Source organism: Anopheles gambiae (assembly GCF_943734735.2).
Source record: "Anopheles gambiae chromosome X unlocalized genomic scaffold, idAnoGambNW_F1_1 X_unloc_43, whole genome shotgun sequence".
Taxonomy (NCBI): Eukaryota; Metazoa; Arthropoda; class Insecta; order Diptera; family Culicidae; genus Anopheles; species Anopheles gambiae.
This window is the reverse complement of record NW_026902652.1, coordinates 45,001-53,878: the sequence shown is the minus strand read 5'-3', so window position 1 is coordinate 53,878 and position 8,878 is coordinate 45,001.

The following is an 8,878-nucleotide window of genomic DNA, read 5'->3' as shown; positions in this document are numbered from 1 at the left end:
CCCAGAACGTCAACGACAACTTTGTTGGGGGTACCCTTTTTACTCTACGGGCCACTAGCTTAGGGCGCGCCAACAGCGCTTTCCTCTCGGGTTCCCATTTTTTGCCCTCCTGGGATTATGATCATTTACTCATTGCCTACTATAGGGAAGGTACCTTGCTTCGAGGGTCAAAAATGAAGATTTCACCAAATCGTAGTTTTAACCTCTATTTAGTCGTAGGAGCATGGTTTGCAGTGTCCGTGGGTCATATAAGCCCCCGTTTGGGTCATACGTCCCCTCCCCGATGAAAATCGTCATATGACTATAGGCCGAACTTATGAAGCAAAAGTGGTGTCTGGTGGGTTCTGCCGATGATCTTAACCTATGATTTTGAGTTTCCACCCTTTCAAAACGTTTCCTGGAGCAGTACATCACGGGTCTACGGACCCAAAGACTTCGTTGCGATGGTTTCAAGCATAAAAGTTGTAACAGCTAAGGGTTTTTAATACGCGTATATTAAATCATTGCTTGAAACTAAGCTTCGTTGTCTTTAAACTCTGCAAGACCAATCGAACTTCTTAGGGAAACTCGAAGGATTCACGCTAAGCCGGTGGTGCAGGGCACATAGCCGTGATGAAACCGGGTTTCCCTACCAAATGTGGCATATTTTTTCCCTGAGAGCGAAGCTCAGACCCACGTAGGGGAGAGCGAAGTGGAACTTAAATGTTCAATGCAGCAAATGTTCGCCATGCGGATAAACAAGTTGGAATAGTTCAATGTAGTGTAATGCAAACACGAATCGCAAATAACGATACGGGACCCAGAAGCAATTCTGCGGATCCCTCGGGGAGTGGTGAGTTGATATAAATTAGAAGTGAAAATCCAAGTTGTTCGGGCTCCGGCTCGGCAGCCGATACGAGGTTCCTGTTGAGCTTGTTTGTACATCGCGCAGAGGCGCCGTTCGGTTCTAGCAATGATTCCCGCCACCATGTTCCATGCGTGCAGAGATCCGTTAGAGCTCGTTCAATGTGTCCCGCCGTGATTACGAAAAAGTCCAACAGTTGACTTAGTTGGGTGTGCGTCAAGTAATCGCGCAGAGATGCCGATCGGTGCCTAGCAATGTTTCCCGTCACAAGGTGGTATTGGCACCTGTGCAGAGTGGCCGTTAGCAATGTCTCCCGTATCACGGTGGTGTACCATCACTAGTGCAGAGTGACCGCTAGCAATGTCTCCCGTCACAAGGTGGTAGCCCAGAAGTGCAGAGAAGCCGCTGTAGCAAAGTCTCCCGTATCACGTTGGAGTTCTTCCACTAGTGCAGAGAGATCGCTGAACCGTTCAATGTGTCCCGTCGTGGTGTGCTTGTACCGAGCACGTAGGATACACCTTGCTTTGTTGGTTTGGGATAGGAGTGGTCGCGCAACTGCCTCCACGCCGCAGAGTGCCAGTTCGGATTGAAGGTCAACTTTAGCCGTTCAATGCATCAGTCGGTGGGTGTTCAGATGGCATCACAACTTCCCCTAGGTGCTCAAGTTGGCTGGGTTGTAAAGCATGTACACATGCGCAGAGTATCGTGCGTACTAGCAAAGTCTCCCGTCACGGTGGTTACGCATGAGTTCCATGCAGTGCAGAGAGATCGTTAGTGCGTGCAATGTACCAGTCGATGTGTCGTACCGGCATACAACCCCGCTTAGAGGCCCGTCACTCGAAGAGGACAAGAAAGAGTGCGCAGAGTGCCGTACCGGCATAGCAATGTCTCCAGACATACGTTGGGACACCCGACGCAGTGCAGAGAGATCCGCTAGCCGTGTGCAATGCATCCGACGTTGCCTGCTTGTGCAGTCTATCGAGTGGCGCCAACGGACGCTCTGGCGTCACAGAACAAATCTCGGTGGTCACGGGGGACTTGCGCCTCGCGTGATCAAGAGTGTAGTTCGTGTTCAAGCAATTGACTCGAATTCTGGTTGATCCTACCAGTGATATACGCTCGTCTCAAAGGTTAAGCCATGCATGTCTAAGTACAAGCTTCCTAGAAAGTGAAACCGCATAAGGCTCAGTATAACAGCTATAATTTACAAGATCCTCATCCAAACAGTTACTTGGATAACTGTGGAAAAGCCAGAGCTAATACATGCATTATGCCGGGACTGTTGGCCTCCGGGTCGGCGGAACTGGTGCACTTATTAGTTAAACCAATCGCCTCCGGGCGCTTTGAGTTGAAATCTGGATAAGGATGCCGATCGTACGGTCGCTTGCGACTGACGACAGATCTTTCAAATGTCTGCCCTATCAACTATTGATGGTAGTGTAGAGGACTACCATGGTTGCGACGGGTAACGGGGAATCAGGGTTCGATTCCGGAGAGGGAGCCTGAGAAATGGCTACCACATCCAAGGAAGGCAGCAGGCGCGTAAATTACCCAATCCCGGCACGGGGAGGTAGTGACGAGAAATAACAATATGGACCTCTCTAACGATGGTCCATAATTGGAATGAGTTGAGCATAAATCCTTTTGCAAGGATCAAGTGGAGGGCAAGTCTGGTGCCAGCAGCCGCGGTAATTCCAGCTCCACTAGCGTATATTAAAGTTGTTGCGGTTAAAACGTTCGAAGTTGATACCCCGTCCAGACTCGCGTCCGTCGCGGGCGCCCGGCCTCTCGGTTGGGACCGTCCGTGTACGCGCTCGCGGCTGCGACTCACAATGGTGTACCTGGGCGTTCTACTCCGTGACGGGTCAGGACTTGTCGCCGCGACCTCGTCGGTCAAGGTCTTGTTCGACCCAGCTTCATGGTGCCCGGGAACTCTCGTTTACCTTGAACAAATTAGAGTGCTCAAAGCAGGCTAGTTCAAAGCGTCCGGTCCTCCGGGGCCGGCGTTGGCCGAGAATAATTTTGCATGGAATAATGGAACATGACCTCGGTCTGAGTGGTTTCGTTGGTTTGTAATAGACCAAGAGGTAATGATTAACAGAAGTAGTCGGGGGCATTGGTATTACGGCGCGAGAGGTGAAATTCGTAGACCGTCGTAGGACCCACAGAAGCGAAAGCGTTTGCCAAGGATGCTTTCATTAATCAAGAACGAAAGTTAGAGGATCGAAGGCGATTAGATACCGCCCTAGTTCTAACCGTAAACGATGCCAATTAGCAATTGGGAGACGCTACCTACCTTCGGTGCTCTCAGTAGCTTCCGGGAAACCAAAATCGGGTTCCGGGGGAAGTATGGTTGCAAAGTTGAAACTTAAAGGAATTGACGGAAGGGCACCACAAGAAGTGGAGCTTGCAGTGACATTCGAGCAGTCACCCAGTACGGTCACGGTGTGTTTTGCTCCGCGGTGAAGATAGAAATTTTTGTGCAAAAATTGCCTGGAGGGACCCAAATTGGTGGATAATTCGTTCATAAGAGTGAATTTAAGTGCAACGAACGAAAACCGCATGAAAATCGGCGCAAAAACGCGGAAAAAATATGATAAACATTCCCCCATACATTTTGCATGGGGAACTATTTTCGCTCAAAAAACGTGATAAATTGGTCTTTTTCAATACGGTTTGCGGTGAAATCCATAAATCAGGTGGTGTTTAACAATTTTTAGCCGAGAAACAGTGTTTGCCGGCGAAAATTCGCGAAAAATAAGGTGCGGAAAATTTGCGTAAGGAATTACAACAACAACAACAACAACAGTATATGTGTGTCGCGAGTGCGTATAAAATTCCGGTCCACGAGCGCCGGAAGTGGCCGGAAACGGTAGTGTTCGTGCCCGTGATCGAGTGTTTGCAAAAAACCGGACGAAAAACGGACGTAAATCGCCGAAAAACAACGTGGTAAAAAAGTGTCGGGGGTGCTACCGCCGGAGCACGTGTCTCCGGGAAAAGGAGTTTAATAGAAAATCGCTAATAACTTCGCGAGTTTTGGTCGGATTTGTGTGCGGTTTTCACCGTTGGGTTTGTTTCGATGCGAACAATACGATCCAATCAAAAAAATAGTGAAAATCGTGAAAAAAATTTTTGACAGTTTGTGGTGACACCTGAGTGACAAGCAATACCCAGGCGACAAAAATTTTTCGGCGAGCAGTTCCCAGGGGACAAAAATTTGAACTTACCGTTACTGCTTGAAAACTGCCCGATTTTTTAAAAAAGTGTGCGGAAAATTCTGGGAAGGTGGGTAGTGCCCTCGGGAGCTCGAATCTGCTCGATTCGACCAGTTTGTGCAACTCGAAAACTGCTCGAATTTTTCGAATTCGCTCAAATAATTTGAAAAATTCGGGGAAGCTGTGGAGGGGTGTAGAGCGACTTAAAAAACACGGGAAAATTATTTTTCCCCCTCCCCCCTTCCCCCCGTCTCCTCCAGGGGCCAGAATCACAGCAGCTGGGCGACGCAGCATCTCTGGGGTCATCTCGACCCCACGGGGTCATATCGATCCCCAGGATTGTCTTGACCCACAAGGGAGTTTACCTCGAAGATGGAACTCCCAAATCGCAGTTTGAGGCCTCGGCAGCCATCCGTCGATTGCGGCATGGGTGCGGTTCAGAAGAAAACCGCAGTGTCAGCCAAAATTGACACTGGACGTACACCCCTTGCTGCACGTTCGAACGAGGAAAATGAGGTTCGTCTGCACCTGATGTTGCAGGCGGAGAAGGCAGAGAAGGCGGAACTCATGAAGACGGTGACAAGTCTTCAGGCCATTGTAGAGGGACTGCAGAAGCAGCTGGCGGAGGCACAGCAGGCCAGGCTTTCCGCCGAAGCGGAAGCTAAGAAGGAGCGGGATGCTCTGCTGGCAGAGATCCGTGATATGGGGAAGCAACTGCGCCAGGAGCTCTGCTGGCAACGCGGGCAACAGCCGCAAGCACAACCCGGTCCGTCAGGGACAGCGGCGGTAACGCTCCCGGCCCCCCAGGCGCCAACAGGAGAAGGCATTCGGCAAGTGGAGCAGCCCAGCTTCGCTGAGGTCGTCCGCCGCAAATATCGTGGCATGGCTAAGGGGAAACCCCGCCAGCCCCCCCAGCAGCAGCAGCAGCAGGAACACCAGCAGCAGCAACAACAACAGCAGCAGCAGCGGCAACCACAGCGACAGGCGGTCGCCGGCACGCAGCAGCAGCAACAGCGTCGGCAGCAACAACAGCAGCAGCAACAACACCAGCAGCGGCCAACTGCTGTACAGGCGCAGCGCAGTGAGCAGTTGCGCCAGGAGCGCCACGTCCAGCACGCCCTCGGCAGGACCAGCTCATCTTTGAGCCGGCCGAGGGATGCTCGTACAAGGCGCTGTTTGAGAAGATACGGCTAAATCCGCGACTGGCCGACGAGAACAAGGGAGTCAAGCAGGGCTACCGCACGTCACGCGACTTCCTTCGTCTCTCGCTTAAACAGGATGCAGACGCCGCTGTGCTGCTGCAGCGCATCCAGGAGGAGGTCGGTGATTTGGCCACTGGCCGGATCATCACGGAGATGGCCGAGGTGATGATTACCGGCATCGACATGTTGGCCACAAAAGAGGATGTGGAACGCGGTCTGCAGCGGGCGCTGGAACGCACAGTAGTTGCAGCAACCACGTCCTTGTGGGAGCGTCGTGATGGGACGCAGCGTGCCCGTGTCCGACTTCCACGGAGGGACGCTGACCTTCTGGCGGACAAACGTATCCTTGTTGGATACTCGGCGTGCCTGGTGCGCAGCGCGCCAAAACAGCAGCGAAGCGCGGTTCGCTGTTTCCGCTGCTTGGAGCGTGGACACACCACTGCAGACTGCGCCGGCGTGGATCGTTCCGGCCTATGCCTGCGCTGCGGAGCCACGGATCATCGCGCGGCATCATGCACCTGCGATCCGAAGTGCATCGTTTGTGGCGGCCCACATCGCATCGCCGCCCCCATGTGCCCAGGCCCGCAACCACAATGTTGAACGTCCTGCAGTTCAACGCCAACCATTGCGAGAACGCCCAGGACCTGGCGTTGCATGTGTTGACCACCGAGGGTCTTGACGTTCTGCTCTTGTCCGAGCCCTATTGCGTACCGCGCAATAACGGCAATTGGGTAACGGACGAGAGTAAGACGGTTGCCATCGTCGTCAACGGCAACCGGCTGCCGATACAGCGTATCAGGCACCGTCAGACCCTCGGTGTGGTTGCGGCCGACGTCGGTGGAATCGCTGTGGTGAGCTGCTATGTGTCGCCGCAGACAGGAGTCCCAGAGTTCCGGAGCATTATGGAAAAGATCGACCTGATCGTCCGCGGGTGCAGCCGGGTTCTCCTGGCCGGCGATTTCAACGCCATGCACCTGGACTGGGGAAGCAGCAGGACTTGCCCGAAGGGCTTGGAGCTTCTCCAGTTGGCGGACAACCTCGGGCTGGTGCTACTGAACAAGGCAGACTGTCTGCCAACGTTCAAGGGGAACCGAGCGGACACAACTCGGTTTCCGCCCAGCCGACCGGACGTTACGTTCGCCAGTAGTGTGATCAGCCGTCTCGACCCGCGCGAGGACAGCACCCGAGGCTGGCGCGTTCCCGACGTGGTAACGCTCAGTGATCACCGTTACGTCCGGTACGAGGTTGGCGTGAGTCCACCATCATCGAGGGATCGGGCAGCACGGCGTGGACAGCGCCCGGCCCGCGTAAGCAATGCCGGTACGCGCTGGAAGACCAGTCAGTTTGACTCCCAGCTTTTCGGGAAAGCGCTGGCCATGACTGGGTTCGCCCGTCAAGCTAACAGCGTCGAAAGCTTGGTCGAGTCGCTGACCAGCGTCTGCGACGAGACGATGTCGCGGGTCTTCCCAGCGCAGGACCACACAGGTCGGCCAGCTTACTGGTGGACTCCGGCGATCCAGACGATGATCGAAGAACTCTCCAGAAAGGAGCAAATGGCGATGAGGACCATTCCGCCCAACGAACAGCTCCAAACGGAACTCGCAGCTGCCAGGGAGAGCCTTCGGAAGGCTATTCGTGTGAGCAAGAACGAGGCGTTCGACCGGTTCTTGCTGTCGATCAGGGAGGATGAAACCGGAAACTTTTTCCGGAAGGTCTTCCACTGGTTCCAGGCGGCCCGCTCAGCCCCGGAACGCGATCCAGCAGAACTGCGGCGAATTGTCGACGCCTTGTTCCCGGTTCATCCGCCGGTAGAGTGGCCCGATCTCCGAGTTGGCAACATGGCGCCGCTCCGATCGATCGGCCTGACCGAGCTGGAGAATATAGCAGCCAGTATGCACCCGCGGAAGGCTCCTGGGCTTGATGGAGTACCGAACGCCGCCCTTACGGTTGCTCTCAGGCAGCAACCGGAGCCCTTCCGCCGGGTGTTTCAGGAGTGCCTGGACACGTCCTGCTTTCCGCAGCCGTGGAAAAAGCAGCGACTGGTGCTCCTGCCAAAGCCAGGCAAATCACCGGGCGAGCCGTCGTCCTTCCGCCCGATTTGCCTGCTCGATAATACGGGCAAGGCTTTGGAGCGGCTGCTGTTGAACCGGCTCAACGAATACATCGAGGATCCAGAGAGTCCGCAACTGTCTGAGCAGCAGTTCGGATTCCGGCGAGGGCGATCGACTCTGCAGGCCATCCAGCAGGTCGTGGACGCGGGACGAAGGGCGAAGTCCTTTGGAAGGACAAACAACCGTGACCGGCGCTGCCTCATGGTTGTGGCCCTGGACGTCCGTAACGCGTTCAACACGGCTAGCTGGCAGAGCATCGCCGAGGCGCTCCAGGCGAAGGGAGTCCCCGTGCAGTTGTGCCGCATACTGCAGGACTACTTCGCCGACAGGGAGCTTACGTACGACACGGCGGACGGGCCGGTTACCCGCCGAGTATCGGCAGGTGTTCCACAGGGGTCCATATTGGGCCCCACACTGTGGAACATAATGTACGACGGTGTGCTAGCCGTAGAGCTCCCTGAGGGCGCCTCCATCGTGGGATTCGCCGATGATCTTGCGATCCTGGCAGCGGGGACAACTCCTGAACACGCAGCAGCGATTGCGGAGGAAGCGGTGGCAGCGGTCAACAGCTGGATGGTGCGGCACAAACTCTCCCTGGCGCCGGAGAAGACGGAGCTGCTGATGGTGTCGAGCAAGCGAAGCGGATACAAAAACATCCCTGTGAACATCTGTGGAGTGGAAGTGCGCTCGAAGCGGTCGATCCGCTACTTGGGGGTCATGCTACACGACCACCTGTCGTGGCGCCCACACGTCGAGATGGTCGCGGACAAGGCCCTCCGTGTGGTGCGAGCATTGCGTGTCGTCATGCGCAACCACAGCGGCCCCCAAGTGAGCAAGCGGAAGCTGCTCGCCGCAGTGGCCGCGTCCATTATCCGCTATGGCGCACCCGTCTGGGCGGAAGCCTCGGACCTACAGTGGTGCAGGCGGATATTGGATCGCGTGCAGCGCCCCCTGGCCCAGGGCATCACGAGCGCCTTCCACTCCACGAGCTGCGAGGTAGCGGTGGTTTTAGCCGGAGAACTGCCATACCACCTCCTGGTGAAGGAAGACGCCCGCTGCTACAACCGACTGCAGTTAAGCCCGGACAGCAGTCGAGAGGCGATTCGCCAGGAGGAAAAGGAGTCATCGCTGCAGCTGTGGCAGCAACAGTGGGACGACGAGGCGGCGAATAACACCAGCCGCTACTTACGTTGGGCCCACCGACAAGTGCCAGACGTGCGCCTGTGGACGGGGCGGAAACACGGAGAGGTAGATTTCTACCTCTCGCAGGTTCTCAGTGGACATGCCTTCGTCCACGAGTTCCTGCACGTGTTCGGGTTCGCTCCATCCCCGGACTGTCCCAGGTGCGCAGGGTCGGTCGAGTCGGTGGCCCACGTACTGTTCCAGTGTCCCCGCTTCGCGGATGTTCGCGCGGAGTTGCTGCACGGCGTCGACGAGGACAACCTCGGCAGCCGCCTGTTGGAGAGTGCGGAGTGGTGGGACCGCATCCAGCAAGCGGCTCGGCAG